Below are 17387 nucleotides of genomic sequence, written 5' to 3'. Positions count from 1 at the left end.
ATCAAAGAAAAATCTAAGTTTTCAGTAAAGAAAAGACAAGTCACCTATAAAGGGTCAAGATTCAGAATGGTTTTCAGACTTCACTAACAACACTGCAAGTGGAGGAACACCTTAAAAATCCTCAGGGAAAATTATCTTCAACCTAGAATTCTATAGTTGCCTAAACTATCAATCAAATATGACAGTAAAATAAAAATATTTCCGACATGAAAAGCCTCAAAAAATTGCTTACCAATCACCCTTTCTCAAGAAGGTGCTGGAGGATTATTACTTCATGGAACCAAGATAGGCAGTGAAGGATTAACTCAAGAGGCCTGAGTTGCCTAACTGCTGCATATTTCAAAGAAAGATTTGGCCCTTCCCTGGCTCTTGGAAGATAATTCCTAAATCCTACCTGATACCAGTGTTTTTGTTTACCTAGAGCCTCAGGCTACGCCAAATAGTCTATGCTAATGATGTGATTTATGGTGGAAGCCCTGGGCCATTTGGTATCAATTTGACCTTTGAGGAGGCTGGAGATTAAGAAACAAAGGTCAGCCCCAAAGACACCCCTTGTCTATATCACTGACCCCTACTAAAAACCCTGGACACCATGTCTTAGGTAAGCTCTCCTGGTTGGCAATACTTCTTAGGTGTTGTCATATATTGTTGCTAGGAGAATAAGTGCCTTGTGTAAGACTCTACCTGGAGAGGACAACCAGAGCTTGTCTCTGGTCTCTCCTGGACTAAAAGAAACCTTGGAGATTTAATCCAATAACTTAATTTTACAAATAACAAAGCTGAGTTTTAGAGATTAAATGGATTGTCCAGAAACACATAAGAAATTGAAAGGATTAAATTCTAGGTGTCCTGACTCCTAATTCAAGGCTCATAGGAATCCTTGTTTTCTTTGATATTTTGCATATTTAGATCTTTGATGGTATATAGTTCAAGTTAATTCCCTAATTTTTAAGGTGACAAATACTGCTTTATTAACAGTGGTGTCATCTATATGTCACAGCAACTACTTGTTAGTTGTTCAAGATTTGAAGAATTAACAGGTCCAAGAAAAATACATTCAGAAACCAAATTGTTTAGTAAAATGTAATAACCTGAACCGGTTTAACACCTTCATTTTGTGTTGTTTGGCATGCTGTCAAGTACCTTTACCATATCCTTTGCTTAACCAAAAGCATATATTTTTAAAAGCATAAATAAAATTTTCCAGGAATGAAGTATTAATTTTATGAGTGAGAAGAAAAATTTGTGAGGTTTCATTATTGAAAATCACCCCGAAATATAATAGATTACTATGGACTGTTCATTAGTTTAGTATGGACAGCTTTTTGAAGATAATTTAACATATTTTATGTTAAGGAATATACAGAATCTATTTCTGAACTGAGAGTCTCACTCATTATAGATTTAGACTCCTTAGAAAACTGATTTAAATTGAATTTGTGCTGAAACTGTTTTATCCTTTAAAAAGGTTTTTCTAACACTAAATCCCCCATTGTATATTACTGATTTTTTATAAAGCCTTTCATGCTTTTTGAACTAGGAAGATAGCAGAATTGCTTTTTGTAGAGATAGAGAAAGAGAACCAGATTCATGGGAGAATATTGGTCTGACTGATAATGGTGGAGAAAAAAATGGGCAGAATATATCAGAAGTAATAGACTATCCCAGGGAAGGAAGAAACAGAAGGAACACCGCTTACTTTCTTTTCATCTTGATTTCTTAAAAGCAGTAACAGTTTGAACAAAATCAGTTTGAACATAACATAATTACCTTAAAACTTTTAATTCCATGGTACGATGGAAAAGTTCCCTAGAGTACATCATATCACCTCAAATTAGCCCAAGTGTTTCCATCAGCAATTGGATAAAGTCCTATACAATAACTGAGGAAAAATGTTACTTAACTTTTTTTTTTTTTTTTAGAGAGGGGAAAGAAGGGAGGGGCAGAGGAGAGAGAGAATTTTTTTTTTAAGACTTTATTTATTTATTTGACAGAGAGAGACACACACGGCGAGAGAGGGAACACAGGCAGGGGGAGTGGGAGAGGGAGAAGCAGACTCCCCGCTGAGCAGGGAGCCCAAAGCGGGGCTCAATCCCAGGACCCTGGGATCATGACCTGAGCCAAAGGTAGATGCTTAACGGACTGAGCCACCCAGGCTCCCCAGAGAGAGAGAATCTTAAGCAGGTTCCATGCCCAGCATGGAGCTGAGTTCAGCTCCATCTCACAACCTTGAGATCATGACCTGAGTGGAAATCAAGAGTTGGATGCTTAACTGATTAAGTACTCAGTTGCCCCTACTTAAGCATTTTTATACTGAGACTGAAGCTGAAAAAGAATTCTGCAGTGTGATCAATACGCTAATGAAAAATGGCAGCTATTACTGAATTTTTGTAAAAAGTTGTAACATACAAATTTGAAGTATCCAGCCACAACTTATTTTAGAAAGCTGATGATCCTAAATATTTAAGTATTTTTGTCCTAAAAAAACTAAACTTTGATTAGTTTTAACATGATATGTGTAACTTTTTAAAATTGGCATTCATGGGGCACCTGGGTGGTACAGTTAGTTAAGCATCTGACTCTTGGTTTCAGCTCAGGTCGTGATCTCAGGGTCTTTAAATCAAGCCCTGAGACAGGCTGCACATTCAGTACTGAGTCTGCTTGGCCTCTCTCTCCCTCTCCCTCTGCCCCTCCTGCTCATGCTCTCGCTCTTTAAAACAGATAAAATTGGTTGGGGCGCCTGGGTGGCACGGCGGTTAAGCGTCTGCCTTCGGCTCAGGGCGTGATCCCAGCGTTCTGGGATCGAGCCCCACATCAGGCTCCTCCGCTATGAGCCTGCCTCTTCCTCTCCCACTCCCCCTGCTTGTGTTCCCTCTCTCGCTGGCTGTCTCTATCTCTGTCGAATAAATAAATAAAAAATCTTAAAAAAAAAAAAATTGGCATTCATATCTCAGAGATAGAATTCACACTGTATTCACAACTCATAAAACTCACAATTCACACTGTATTAAATCTTAAACCTAGGTCAAAAAGTAAGAAGAGTTTTTCTTTTTTAAAACCCTCAAATTCTAGGGGCACCTGGATGGCTCAGCCAGTTAAGTGTCTGCCTTTGGCTCATGTCATGATCTCAGGGTTCTGGGGTGGAGCCCCGAGTTGGGCTCCCTGCTCAGCGGGGAGTCTGCTTCTCTCTCTTCTGCTCCCCCCACCCTGCTCGTGCACTCACATTCTCTCTCTCTCTCAACTAACTAAATAAAATCTTTTTAAAAAAATAAAACCTTCAAATTCTAGATTGCTTTGTTAATGTCAGGTTATTAGAATTAAAGATGTCCTGGATATCAAAGAGACTAATCATTTTAGAAATTTATCAAATGGCCTAGAAGAGCAGTGATTTGGCTAATTTCAGTTAGTCAAATAAAATGGAATTTTGACTAGAACTCAGATTACCAGACATCTTCTAGTTCAGGGCTACTAAAGTTATACTACTTTAAACAGATCTCTTAACAAGGTTAAAATTAAAAGATAACAAGGACACTTAATTTACAGAAGTTTGTCTTTATTTAAAACAAATTAGGTGAAAAGTTCTACTTTGCTGAGTTAGAGATTCTGATTTTATTTGTGGAGATAGAAGGAAACATTTCTTTTAAACTACGTGAATTTGCTCAACTATCCAAATCAATGCATTGATCACATACATAACAGTACCAGATGCTTAAGCACATGCAAAAACTCCCTCAAAATGTCTGTACAATAGTGGCTGACCTAAACAACAGACAGTGTAGTGGAGGGAGGCAGACATCAATGGTATGTCATGTGATATGTGGTACTTTTTTTATATTTGATCAGACTTAGAACACCATAAATTTCCCTCAAGTTAAAGTGTGCATTACTCAGAGTTCATTTCAACTAATGCTAATGGGTGTTAAATGTAATTCGGCTTTGTTATATGGAAATTATAAGGACAAGATTGTGTTGATTTATTTTGTTCTTTAAAGCAAAGTAACATAGAAGAAGTAAAATGGGGAGAAGAAAATACAAATTCGTAGCCCATGGGTTGGGTTTGACCCACAAAATGTTTTGTTTGGCTTATCCAGTGTTAGCCTGTGGTGAAGTATTGAACAATACTTCAATACCCTGTCATTATTTAAAAAATAGATTTCCCATTAAAACAGATCCAAACTTCTTGGCACCTGGGTGGATCAGTCAGTTAAGCGTCTGCCTTTGGATCAGGTCATGATTCCAGAGTCCTGGGGTCAAGCCCCTCAATAGGCTCCCTGGTCAGCAGGGAGTCTGCTTCTCCCTCTGTCCCTCCTCCCACTCATGCTGTCTCTTGCTTTCTCTTTCTCTCAAATAAATACAATCTTTAAAAAAATTTAAAAAATCCAAATTTCTGATTTCTCATGAAAAATCAGATGATTTGGCAATGCCAGCTCACAGCTGGAACTGAATTAATGTGGCTGTCCTCTTTAGATATGTGCTGTTAGTTGGCCACAATCACCTACCACTCCTGTTATCTCTCAAGTGGTAGTGTCCAGGGCTCTCTAGGCCTTTGAGTTTGGGACCTCTGTTTCAAAGCAAATGTTCTTTTTCAGGGGAGGAGGTAGATACGTGGAAAAGAGAAAAAAAAGAAAAGATGGGTAGAGAAAGTTCTGCTGTGAAATTACATATTCAGGGATTCCTTTATCCCAGAATATTTAAGATATGGTGAACAAGGGCTTCATTCATTTAATAAATATTTATTAAACACCTAATATATGCCAGGTATTAGTTCAGGTGCTAGGGATACAGCAAGAACAGACTTGGTCCCTATTCCTATAATGCTTACAATCCAGTAAGTTCCCACTAATAAATCACACAAATATAAAATTGTAAATGGGCAAATGATATGAAGAAAGGATCATAATGCTCTGAGAGCCTATAATTTTGGAATCTAATCTGGTTGGATAGTTGGGATGAAGTCTTTCCTGAAGAAGTGTCACCCTGGAGCTGAGAGCAAAAGAAATAACATTCTAAGAAGAGGGAAAAGAATATGGAAAGGTTCTGTGGTAAAAGGGAAATGGCAAGTATAAAGGACTGAAAGAATGCTAAGTGTGGCTGGAATGGTGAGGGATAAGGAGGAACACAGTATAAAATGAGGCTGGAACCACATGGTTAAAAAAATCAATTAATTATGTATGCATGGTTCTAATTCTGATTTATTCTGCTGCATTGATCTATATGTCTATTTTCCCCCAGTATTATAATGTCTTGATTACTGTAGCTTTATAATAAGTCTTAAAATCAGGTAGTATGATTCTCCAACTTCATTCTTTTTCAAAATTGTTTCAGCTATTATAAGTCTTGTATTTCCACATACATTTTTTAAAAATTTTATTTATTTTTTTTTTGAGAGAGTGAGTGTGCATGCACACACAAGTCAGGGGGAGGGGCAGGGGGAGAAGTAGACTCCTTGCTGAGCAGGCAACCTGTCCCCGAGGCTCCAGGCTCGATCCTAGGTCCCTGAGATCATGACCTGAGCTGAAGGCAGATGCTTAACGACTGAGCCACCCAGGAGCCCCCATCTTTGCAATTTTTAAGGTTTCTTTCTTTTTTTTCTTCTTTCTTTCTTTCTTTCTTCCTTCTTTCTTTTTCTTTCCTTTTTTTCCTTCTTTCTTTCCTTTTCTTTCTTATTATCTTATCTTATCTTATCTTATCTTATCTTATCTTATCTTATCTTATCTTACTGCAATGGTTAGAATCTCTAGCACAAATGGCTAGGACTAGAAGTGAAGGTACCTTCTTCTTGTCCTGAGGGGTAATCTTTCTTCTTCTTCCCCTCCTTCTTTTTTAAAGTAATCTTCACACCCAATGTGGGGCTTGAACCCATGACCTCAAAATAAAGAGTTATATGCTCCACCAACTAAGCCAGCCAGGTGTAGGAGTAATCTTTCAATCTTTCATTATTAAGTATAATGTTGGCTACAGGCTTTTTGTAGATGTTCTTTGTTTGATTGAGGAATTTCTCCTCTTTTGCCTAGTTTGCTAAAAGTCGAGTTTTAAAAAATCATTGTTGTTGAATTTTGTCAAAGTCTTTTTCAGCATCTATTGAGATGATATGACTTTCTCCTTTACACCATCGATAAAGTTTATCACATTGATTTTTGAATGTTAGACCAATGTTGCATTCTTGGGATATAAAGCTTATTTGGTCAGGATATGTTATCTTTTATGTATATTTTTGGATTTGATTTCCTAAGGATTTTTGCATGTATATTCATGAAAGATATTTACAGTTATTTTTTGTAATTACTTTTTCTGAATTTGGTATCATTTAGTCCTCATAACAACCCCAGGGGATAGGCATTATTACCCATTTATGGAGATGGGACATAGGCAGAGCTAGCTGGTAAGTTTTGAGATGCACTCTCAATCACTGTCTCACTGTCTCTAACTCGTTAATGTTGCTTTCATGTTCTAGCATGTGGTCAATTTCTTTTTTTTTTTTTTTAAGACTTCATTTGAGAGAGAGAATGAGCAGTAGGGAGGGGCAGAGGGACAGAGAGAAGCAGACTCCCCACTAAGCAGGAAACCCAACACAGGGCTCGATCCTAGGACCCTGAGATCAAGACCTAAGCTGAAGGCAGATGCCCAACCGACTGAGCCACCCAGGAACCCCGCATGTGGTCAATTTCTAAAAATATTCCATGTGTTAGTAAAAAGAAAGTGTAGCCTGTTGTTGGAAGTTGTATTCAATGTATTCCCTTATATATATTTTTTATTCCCTTATATTTTATATATGAATTTTTATGTTCCTTGTATTTTTCAATAGCAGAAGTGAAAATGGAAAATTCACAACTATTTGGAAAACAAACAACACACTCTTGAACAACCACTGGTCAAAAAAGAAACCCAAAGGGAAATTAAGCAATATCTCAAAACATATGAAAATGATATTATTTGTAGCATTTTATATACGGCCTTTATTATGTTGAGGTAATTTCCTTTTATTCCTACTTTGTTGAGAGTTTTTATCACAAAAGAATGTTAAATTTTGTCAAATGCTTTTCTGTATCTATCGAAATGGTCACATGACTTTTAGCCTTTATTCTGTTAACGTGGTGTATCACATTAATTGATTTTCCTATGTTGAACCATTCTTGAATGCCAGAGATAAATCCCACTTGGTGTATGATCCTTTTAATGTACTGTTGGATTCCATTTGCTTATATTTTCTTGAGGATTTTTGCATCTATATTTATCAGGATATTGGCCTGTAGATTTCTTTTCATGTGTTGTATTTGTCTGGCTTTTGTCTCAGGGTGATGCTGGTCCCATAATATGAGTTGGGAAGTGTTCTTTTCAATTTTTTTTTTTTTTTTTGGGAAGTGTTTGAGAAAAACTGGCATTACTTCTTTAAATGTTTGGTGGAATTCTCCAGTGAAGTCATCTTAGTAAGCTTAGTAAGCTTTGCTCTGTTGGGAGGTTTTTGATTATCGATTCACTCTCCATACCGTGTATAGGTCTTTTCAGATTTTCTATTTCTTTATGATTCAGTGTTGGTAGGTTTTATATTTCCAGAAATTTATCCATTTTGTTGGTTTGTTGGTGTATAATTGTTCATAGTAGTCTTTTTTTTTTTTTTTTTTTTAAAGATTTTATTTATTTATTCGACAGAGATAGAGACAGCCAGTGAGAGAGGGAACACAAGCAGGGGGAGTGGGAGAGGAAGAAGCAGGCTCCTAGCGGAGGAGCCTGATGTGGGGCTCGATCCCATAACGCCAGAATCACGCCCTGAGCCGAAGGCAGACGCTTAACCGCTGTGCCACCCAGGTGCCCCTGTTCATAGTAGTCTTTTATGATCCTTTTTATTTCTGTGGCATCAGTTGTAATGTCTCGTTTCTAATTTTCTTTTCCTTTTTTCTTAGTATAGCTGAGTTTGTTGAAAAACTTATCTTTTCAAAAAACCAACTCTTTCAGTGACTTTTTCCATTGCTTTTCTAGTCTTTATTTCATTTATTTCTACTACGATCTTTGTTATTTCCTTCCTTCTACTAACTTGGGGCTTAGTTTGGTTTTTTTCCAGCCCTTGAGGGGTAAGGTTAGGTTGTTTATCTGAGATCTTTCTTCTTTGTTAATGTGGGCATTTACAGCTACAACTTTCCTCTCAGTACTACTTCTGTTCACATAATTTTGGTATGTTGTATTTTCATTTGTCACAGGATATTTTCTAATTTCCTTTTTTATTTCTTCTTTCACCCAATGGCTGTTCAAGGGTGTGTTATTTAATATCCACATAGCTGTGAATTTTCTAGTTTTACTTCTGCTATCAATTTTTTTTTAAAGATTTTATTTATTTATTTGACAGAGAGAGAGAGAGACAGCCATCGAGAGAGGGAACACAAGCAGGAGGAGTGGGAGAGGAAGAAGCAGGCTCATAGCGGAGGAGCCTGATGTGGGGCTTGATCCCATAACGCCGGGATCACGCCCTGAGCTGAAGGCAGACGCTTAACCACTGTGCCACCCAGGCGCCCCTGCTATCAATTTCTAGTTTCATTTCATTGTGGTCAGAAAAGATGCTTGGTATGACTTCAATCTTGTTAAATTTGCTAAGACTTATTTTGTGATTTAACATGTCATCTACCCTGGAGAAAGATCCATATGTGGTTGAGAAAGTGTGTATTCTGCTGTTATTGGGTGAAATGTTCTGTATATGTCTGTTAAGCACATTTGGTGTACAGCTTACTCAAGTGCTTTGTGTCCTTTTTGATCTTCTGTCTGGATGTTCTCTATTTTTTTTAAGATTTTATTTATTTGAGAGAGAAAGCAAGCGTGCATATACAAGCAGGGGGAGAGGCAGAGGTGGAGGGAGAAGCAGGCTCCCCACTGAGCAGGGGGCCTGACACAGGGCTTGATCCCAGGACCCCGGGATCATGACCTGAGCTGAAGGCAGACACTTAACCGACTGAGCCATTCAGGCACCCCACTGTCTGGATGATCTATCCATTATTAAAAATGTGGTACTGAAGTCTCTATTATGGTATTACTGTGTATTTTTTCCTTCAGTTCTGTCAATATTTGCTTTATATGTTTAGGTACTCTGATGTTGGGTGCATATATAATTGTTCTATCTTCCTGGTGGATTGACCCTTTTTTATCATCATAAAATGTCTTTCTTTGCCCCTTATGACAGATTTTGACTTAAAGTCTGTTTGGCTAAGTATAGCCACTTCTGCTCTCATTTGGTTACTATTTGCATGGAATATCTTTTTCTTTCCCCTTCACTTTCAGTTTATGTGTATCCTTAAATCTAAAGTAAGTTTTTTGTAGACAGTATATAGTTGGGTCTTTTATTTTTTTTCAATCCAGCCAGCAACTCTAAGCAATTTGATTGGGGAGTTTAATCCATGTACATTTATTTAAAGATTAATTTTAGAGAGAGAGAGAGGAGAGACAGAGTGTGTGAGTGGGGGTAGGAGCAGAGGGAGAGAATCTCAAGCTGACTCCCTGCTGAGCATGGAGTCCAATGCAGGGCTCAATCTCATGACCCTGAGATCATGACCCTAGCTGAAATCAAGAGTCAATTGCTTAACCAACTAGGCCCCCCAGGCGCCCATAATTCATTTACATTAAAAGTAATTATTAATAAGGAAGGATTTACTTTTGCCATTTGTTGATATTTTTCTGTTAGTCTTGTCATTCTTTGTTCTGTCTTTTCATCACTTGTTGTCCTCCTTTAGGATTTGTTGATTTTTTTGTATTGATATGCTGATTCTTTTTCCTTTTTCTATTGTATAACTTCTATAGGTTTTTATATGTGCATGTGTGTGTGTAGTTACCTTGGAGTACACAGAAAATATCTTATAAGTTTATTTTAAGTTGATAACAAGTTCAATTGTATACGAAAACTCTACACTTTAACTTCTCTCCCTTAACATTTTTTGTTGTCACAATTTGTATCTATTTATTTTGTGTATCCTTCAACATTTTTTCTGTTATTTTAATACTCTTTTCTTAACATTTCTACTTAACTGGAATTAAAAATGATTTAATAACTACCATTACAATAATACAGTATTCTGTATTTGTCTATATATTTATCTTTACCAACGAATTTCATACTTATACTATTGTGTTACTTTTTAGCATCCTTTTGTTCTAACTTGAATTCTCTTTGGCATCTTTCATAAGACAGGTCTAGTGGTGACGAACTCCTTCAGCTTTTATTTGTAAAAGTCATTATTTTCCCATTTTTGAAGGACAGTTTTGCAAAATAAATATTATTCTTGGTTGGTAGTATTTTTCTTTTGGCATTTTGAATAGATCATCCCATTTTTTTCTGGCCTGCAAGATTCNNNNCTGCTGAAAAATCTGCTTATGGTCCTACAGGGATTTGTTTGTGACAAGTCTTTATTTTTCTCTCTGCTTTCAATAATCATTTTGACTTTTGACAATTTGATTATACTTTGTCTTGGTGTGGATTCCTTTTTTTTAAATGATCTTCTGGCTTCTTGGATCTGAATATCTATTTTCTACCCAGATTTGGAAGTTTTCAGCCATTAGTTCTTTAAATAAGCTTTCTGGTCCTTTCTCTCTTCTCCAACTGGGACTCAGTGCATATATTGGTCTGTTTAATGGTGTACCATAAGTCTCTTAGCTTTGTTCATTCTTCTTCATTCTATTTTCTTTTTGCTCTTCTGACTAAATTATTTCCAGTGACTTGTCTTTGAGTTCATTGATCTTTTCTTCCATTTGATCTAGTCTGCTGATGAACCCCTCAAATGAATTTTTCACATCAGATTTTCAGCTCCATGATTTCCATTTTGTACTTTCAAAATATTTTCTATCTCTTTTGCCATTCTCATGCTTTGTTAAAATTGTCCATGCTTTGTTCTCTTGACCTCGGTTAGCATGACAGTTATTTTGAATTTTCTGTCAAGCAAATCATATAACACTGTTTCATTAGGATTTCTGAAGAGTATCTTGCTGGTTTATTTGGAACATCTTTGCCTGATTATTCATTTTTCTTGACTTTCTCTGTTGGTGTCTGTACAACAGACAAAACAGTCACCTCTCCCTGTCTTCACAGACTGTCTTTATACAGAAGATGGCCCTCACTAATTAGCTTGTCCAGAGATTCTGGGGACCTCTACCAACTCTTGGAAATGTAGGAAGCTGTAGTTCTGGTTTGCTTGGTCTGTGCTGAAATTTGGGAGGGTAACTTGCCTACCAGTTCAAATTGCTGTCTTTGTTCTTCCCCCAGGTGGTCAGACTGTATTGGACCCATTAGAACTCCAAGACTGGAAGACAGAAGCTTAACATCTGGGGAACCCCCTAGAAGAAGTTAGGCTGCTGGATAAATGAACAAATACCTTTCCACCAAGGAAAGAAGCTGAGAGCTAGGAGTTCTCTTCCCAGTTAGAAGGTATTGCACTGGGGTCAGGGACTGGTGATTGTGGTTTTGTCTTCACCTGGGGTGCAGGAGACTTTCAATTAGTTTCTGAATTTCTTTCAAAGGGAATTTGTCTGTGAATTGTTGCTGAATTGGTGTTTGCAGGGGGAAGGAGGGTCCATGGCTTCCTACTCTACCATCCTGCTCATGTCCCTTCTGACAAGGCTTTTATTTCACCCTTATTGTTCACAGTTTCATTGTGGGTAGAACTTTATGTTGTTGGTTTCTTTTTCTCAGCATTTTGATGATGTTTCACTGTTTTCTGAATTCTTTAGTTACTAATGAAATGTCAACACTCAAACTAATTTTCTTCCTTTGTTAGTTATATCTTCTCTGTCTAGTTTTCAAAAATTTTAATAGATATTATGTTTATTTACTTTACTTTAATTCCAGTATAGTTAATAGTGTTATATTAGTTTCAGGTGTACAATATAGTGGTTCAGGAATTCTATACATTACTCAGTACTCATCATGATAAATGTACTCTTAATTACCTTCACTTAGTTAACCCATTCCCCCATGCACTTCCCCTCTGGTTACCATTAGTTAAGTTGGTTTCTTGGTTTGTCCCTCTTTTTCCTTTGTTCATTTGTTTCTTAAATTCTTCATGAGTGAAATCATATGGTGTTTGTCTTTTCCTAACTAATTTCACTTAGCATTATACCCTCTAGACTCATCCATGTTGTTGCATGTGATAAGATTTGTTTTTTTTTTTAATGCTGAATAATATTCCATTGTATACATACACCACAGTTTCTTTCTCCATTCACCTATTGATGGACACTTGGGCTGTTTCCATGTCTTGGCTATTGTAAATAATGCTGCAATAAACATGGGAGTGCATATATCTTTTTGAATTAGTTTTTTTGTATTCTTTGGGTAAATACCTAGTGGTGGAGTTACTGGTTATGACAGTTCTATTTTTAATTTTTTGAGGAAACTCTGTATACTGTTTCCTACAGTGGCTGCACCAGTTTATATTCCTGCCAACAGTGCATGAGGGTTCCTTTTTCTCCACATCTTCATCAACACTTATTTCTTGTGTTTTTTATTTTAGCCATTCTACTTCTTTTAAAAATATTTTGTCTTTGTTATTTTGAAGTTTTACTCTGTGTTTTCATTTAGCCTGTCTTCGTTTTTTGGGGGCTTTCTTACTCTGAAACTTGTTGTCTTTCATAAATTTAGTCAAACTCTAAGTCATTCTTTTGAACAATTTCTCTGAAATTCCAGTTAGATATATACTGGACCTGCTTACTCTGTTTTCATTCTCCCTTAATCCTTTGTTCATATTTTCGATTTATTTTCTGGACTATATTCTGGGTGATTTTATTCTCAGATCTTCACTAATTTCTTTAAAGATGTATTTGAGTGAGAGAGAGAGAGAGAGATGGCACACGAGTGGTGGGAGAAGCAGAGGTGGAGGGAGAGGGAAAGGGAGAGAATCCCAAGCAAACTCTGTGCTGAGTGTAGAGCCCAATGCAGAGCTTGATCCCACAATGCTGAGATCGTGACTTGAGCCAAAATGAAGAGTTGGATGCTCAACCCAGGCGCCCCCACTAATTTCTTTTTGTTTAATCTGTTTAACCATTCATTTCAGTTTTTAATTTTAGTATTTTTAATTTAAAAATGATTTCCAAATGCATCTAGTTAACTTTTTAAAATCATATCAATACCATTTACTTTAATTCACATAAATGAATATTTTGTACTATGTATTTGATAATTCTAATATCTTTAATCTTTGTAGGTAGATTCTATAGTGTAATTTTTCATCTTGAGCTCATGTTCTGTGAAATTTTATCTGTCAGGATTCTGGGTTTAAATTATACTCCTCAACAAATGATTTGCATTTGCTCCTTCCACGTTCTTGAGGTTACTACCAAGTCTGGACACCATTAAACTACATTTTCAGGTTGGGTTTTATTTGTTTTTCCTCCAAGGTTACAGAAGTGCTGTGAATTCAGGCTTCAAACTTGTGTGAGATTAAACTTTTTATGCATTCTAGGGAAGACTTTTCTTTCCCAATATGTATCTCCTTCACCCAAAACCAAGGCATAGATAGGCACAAAGACCATCATCAAACTTTGAGAACCTGCTTATTTTTCCTAGCCCATCCACTGAAGATATACACTTTGAGAATTCAGGGATTAAGTTGGAGGGAATGAAGTCTCTGATCAGACCTCACAACAAGGTATTACCTCCAATGTCACCTTCCCAGACCTCAACACACAAAATTTAAAATCCAGCCTTTAAGCCAGCAGGAAGCAGCTAGTAACCACTCCTAACCTCAAGATAAACATCTGTGTGGTACTTTATCATTCTGCATTCATTTCTTCTGTGTGTGTGTGTGTGTGTGTGTGTGTGGTTTCTTTCCTCTGAGGAATTTCCTCACTTACTAGCTCAATCATTCATTGAAAAAGATTAAATACTCTTCACAGCATTTTAAGGTAGCTTCCTGAATCTCTGTTCAGCCAGATGACCCTGATTTCTTCTATAAAGCAGGAGCTGAGAGTCATATGCTGAGAATGAAGGGGGAAGAAAGAGTTTGCTGGAGAGAGGAAAGGTTTGAAATGGGCAAAGTGGGAAAGCAAATTAAATAGTAAAGCACTAATTAATAAAGAATTGATGGTGTCCAGGAAGATTCATAATATCTGATACATACTAGCCCAATAACCTTGGACAAATCACACTCTGTATTACCTATATCATGGGGATTGTGAAGACAAGTGTTATAAAATCCAACACCGAACCAAATCACTATTTCCAGCAAATAACAGACTCATGATGTGAAACTTATTTGTTTTACAGACTTTCCTATTTAATAGAATTTGTTGAAGCCAAATTAGCAAAGACCTAATTACTATGGGCCATTTGCCATGATGTAAAAATAGCTAAGCAAAACTCGAATATATTCAAATGGTTTCATTAGTAATACTTTACCTGTGGTAATCAAAATTAACTTTTATCTAATTAAATCATGATAATCTAAGAGAATCTTAGCATTCATACCAATGGGCAATCTTTTAGGTAGAAAATATAAAGATCCCAGAAAGATCACAAATAATTTATCTCAAATGTTCATCAAAATCAAGTTAACCACCAAATTTTAGATGGCTAAATATTTTCTAGTTTTGGCCTTTTCGAGAATGTCATTCAATAATATATTCACCATTGTTGTAGTTGCTATGAGATAAAAATATAATAAATTAACTTATCCTTGAGGAGTTTTCATGTTAGGTGCTGAAAATGCTTTTGTGAGAAATCACAGAACAATTATAATGACACCCAAGTACATGTAAATCAAACTACACATTATTTGACATATCATCGATATTTTGAAGAATGTATTCATTGTCAGGGACAATGATAGCACCTGTGAGTATAACAGTTAAGATTCTGAATTTAATTTTCCTAGCTGGCACTGTGGCATTTTGGCATTATGATTAAGTCACCATATTTATCCCGATTAAACAACAGGCATTCATGTTACAAAACTGTAAGAAAAAATGTCAATATGGGCCTTGAAGATGAACTCATTGATTTTGTCATGTATAACAATACTCCAAAGACAGTATACTATCAACTCTCATCTTCAGTCCTTTTACTTCCAGTGGAAGGTAGCATCAGTTTTATCAGATAATCTGTTTTAAAGACTGAAGTCTCTGGTAAAAGTACAGGAGTATGAACCTTTCTCTGTAAAGTACATGTTCTAGGATCATGCCAAAAAAAGTTCAGTAGGTGTTTTTAGATTAGTGTACAGTGGGCCCCCCTCCCAAGTATCTGTTTCCAGGAGATTAAGTTGAAAAGTCTAATTATTTCACGAGGGTCCTTCTCCTTATCTCAATTCCACTCAAGTGTAGTCAACAAAAGAGTGATTTAGGCAGTCTTAACTTTTTGAAAACTTAATGAGTTTTAGAAGAACCACCAAAATGCATTCAAAGTAGTAATGGTTGTTTTTCTAAGTTTATTTTTATTCTGCCCCATGGTTCTTTGTAATTAAGTCTTTAAAGTTAGATATTTTTAATCATAAGAAATGTATGTAACAAATGCTTTAAAGAGGTCAAAAGCAAAATGAAATTGGTATTTAATGACAGATAGTAAAGACAGAGTGATTTGGTAATCAAGAAGTGCAACTATTCGAAACAGATATAGGGCCTTTTAGTAAAAATAAATAGATAAGTAAATAAATAAATAAATAAAATAAAATGTTAGTTTTGTTGTCACCACATAGCTTTTCCTTACCATACTTCTATAATACCAAGAACTCACTGAAGAAGTTTCATTAATTCAGAATGATCAATGGAAAGTACACTTCCGGTTACTTGGAATTGATATAAAAATTTGAATTCAAATACTCTTTCAAATAGATTCCTCTGGATTTTTTCTAATGAATAGGGAAATGATTTCTGGTCAAGATCTCTCTCTTTAAACAGTTGAAAATTTGTTCTTTTAAGTACAGTTATGTATCTTAAAATTGTTAATTTGATTATAAAAAGACAACTATAGACAATCTACACTCTTTTTAGGAGACACTACAAAAGGAAAAAGCTTTAGTCTATCTTCTTTCCAAATTATATTTTCTAGGTTTATTGAGTTTTATTGCTTTTTGAAAAATTACATCACACAAAAGATTCATTTAACAGGAAGACTTTCAGACATTTAAATTCTTCCCTTGGAATATCAGCAATTAAAAGTATGAAAACCTAATCTAGATATCATGCAGTTTATGCTGTAAAAGCATACTTTTAGAATTTTGAGCTTAATTATAGATGTTTTTTCTATTGTGATAGTGTTTAGCCACTTTGTGACTACCTCAGGGTGAGAGGTATGACTGGGAGAGGGCACAAGGGAATATCTTGGGGCTCCAGAAATGCTGTCTACCTCAATCTGGGTGGTAATATGAGTGTATGCATACATAAAATTTCGTAGCTGTATCCTTAAGATTTATGTCTTTTATGGCATAGCTTATTTCTCCAAAAAAAGTAAAAATGAGTGGTTAGCTACTTTATGAAATGCCCACTATTTTACAGGGAATCATTAATACGATAAGTCAAAATGTATAGGGGAAAAACAAATTACCTGATGCTCATGACATAAGGATTGCTAGTCACTTTCAGGTAAATTATATCTGAAGCTAGAGTTAAACTTCAGTTATGAGAGGTCACTGGTATTCTATCAGAAATGGTGTCAGGAAGAATACAATGTATCAATTTAATTACAAAGGACAGAAGTGTTATAACAGCTTTAACAACAACTAGAAGATGAGAGCATCATCAAATAAGCGACATGACTATGGCATGATTATCTGGTTTATGATTACCCATTTTTTTTTTTAATTTTTGCTTTTCACTGTTTGGGTCTTGTCTTGTATTGCTTGGACTTCCAAAGGATGGGGAAGGAAAAGAATTCGAGTTAAATTAGTTTTGTTACTTATTTTCAACTGTTGTTTTTAATGTGGTAAAAAGCTGAAGTTATGACTGTAATTTTAAAATTATGCATTCTACTTTCCATCTATTATGGGAGAAAAGAGTTGGTTTACACAGGAAATATAAACAATCTGCCTCAAATGTTTTTTTACTTTTGCTCAGAACTATGTTAATTCTCATCACCTCCAAAAGCCTTTGAGAGGATTAGCTGCATAGACCAATATTGTTCTATATTAGTCAGTATTAAGCATATGATGTCACCTTGTTTCCTCCCCTCAAGCTTTTTTTTTTGTGGGGGGGAGGGGTAAGGGAGAGTTTTTGGGCAATTCTCAAAATTCTGTGGCTTATATACCACTAGCTGACACATTTGATTGACAACCTTACACTCTCAAACCTGTTTGAAATGGGTCAAATACCTAAGCGCTGCAGAACAATGCAATTCAACCAGCAATTCCCCATAAAAGAGAAAGGGGGTGTGATTAGGTTCCAGCTATTTAGCAAGTTATTGCAAAAACAGTTTAGTGGTTTGTTTCTGC

The 17387-nt window shown here is 35.9% G+C and overlaps 1 protein-coding gene across 2 annotated transcripts in view; it reads right to left on the bottom strand.

Annotated features, from left to right (window-relative positions):
* The window catches only part of GPR137C (G protein-coupled receptor 137C), a 59642-nt gene that overhangs the window by 41107 nt on the left and 1148 nt on the right, over positions 1 to 17387 (bottom strand). The gene's annotated exons all lie outside the window — the stretch shown is intronic.

This window comes from Ursus maritimus, unplaced genomic scaffold, assembly GCF_017311325.1.
Source record: "Ursus maritimus isolate PB19 unplaced genomic scaffold, ASM1731132v1 scaffold_25, whole genome shotgun sequence".
Taxonomy (NCBI): domain Eukaryota; kingdom Metazoa; phylum Chordata; class Mammalia; order Carnivora; family Ursidae; genus Ursus; species Ursus maritimus.
This window is presented reverse-complemented; position numbering and strand designations above follow the sequence as displayed.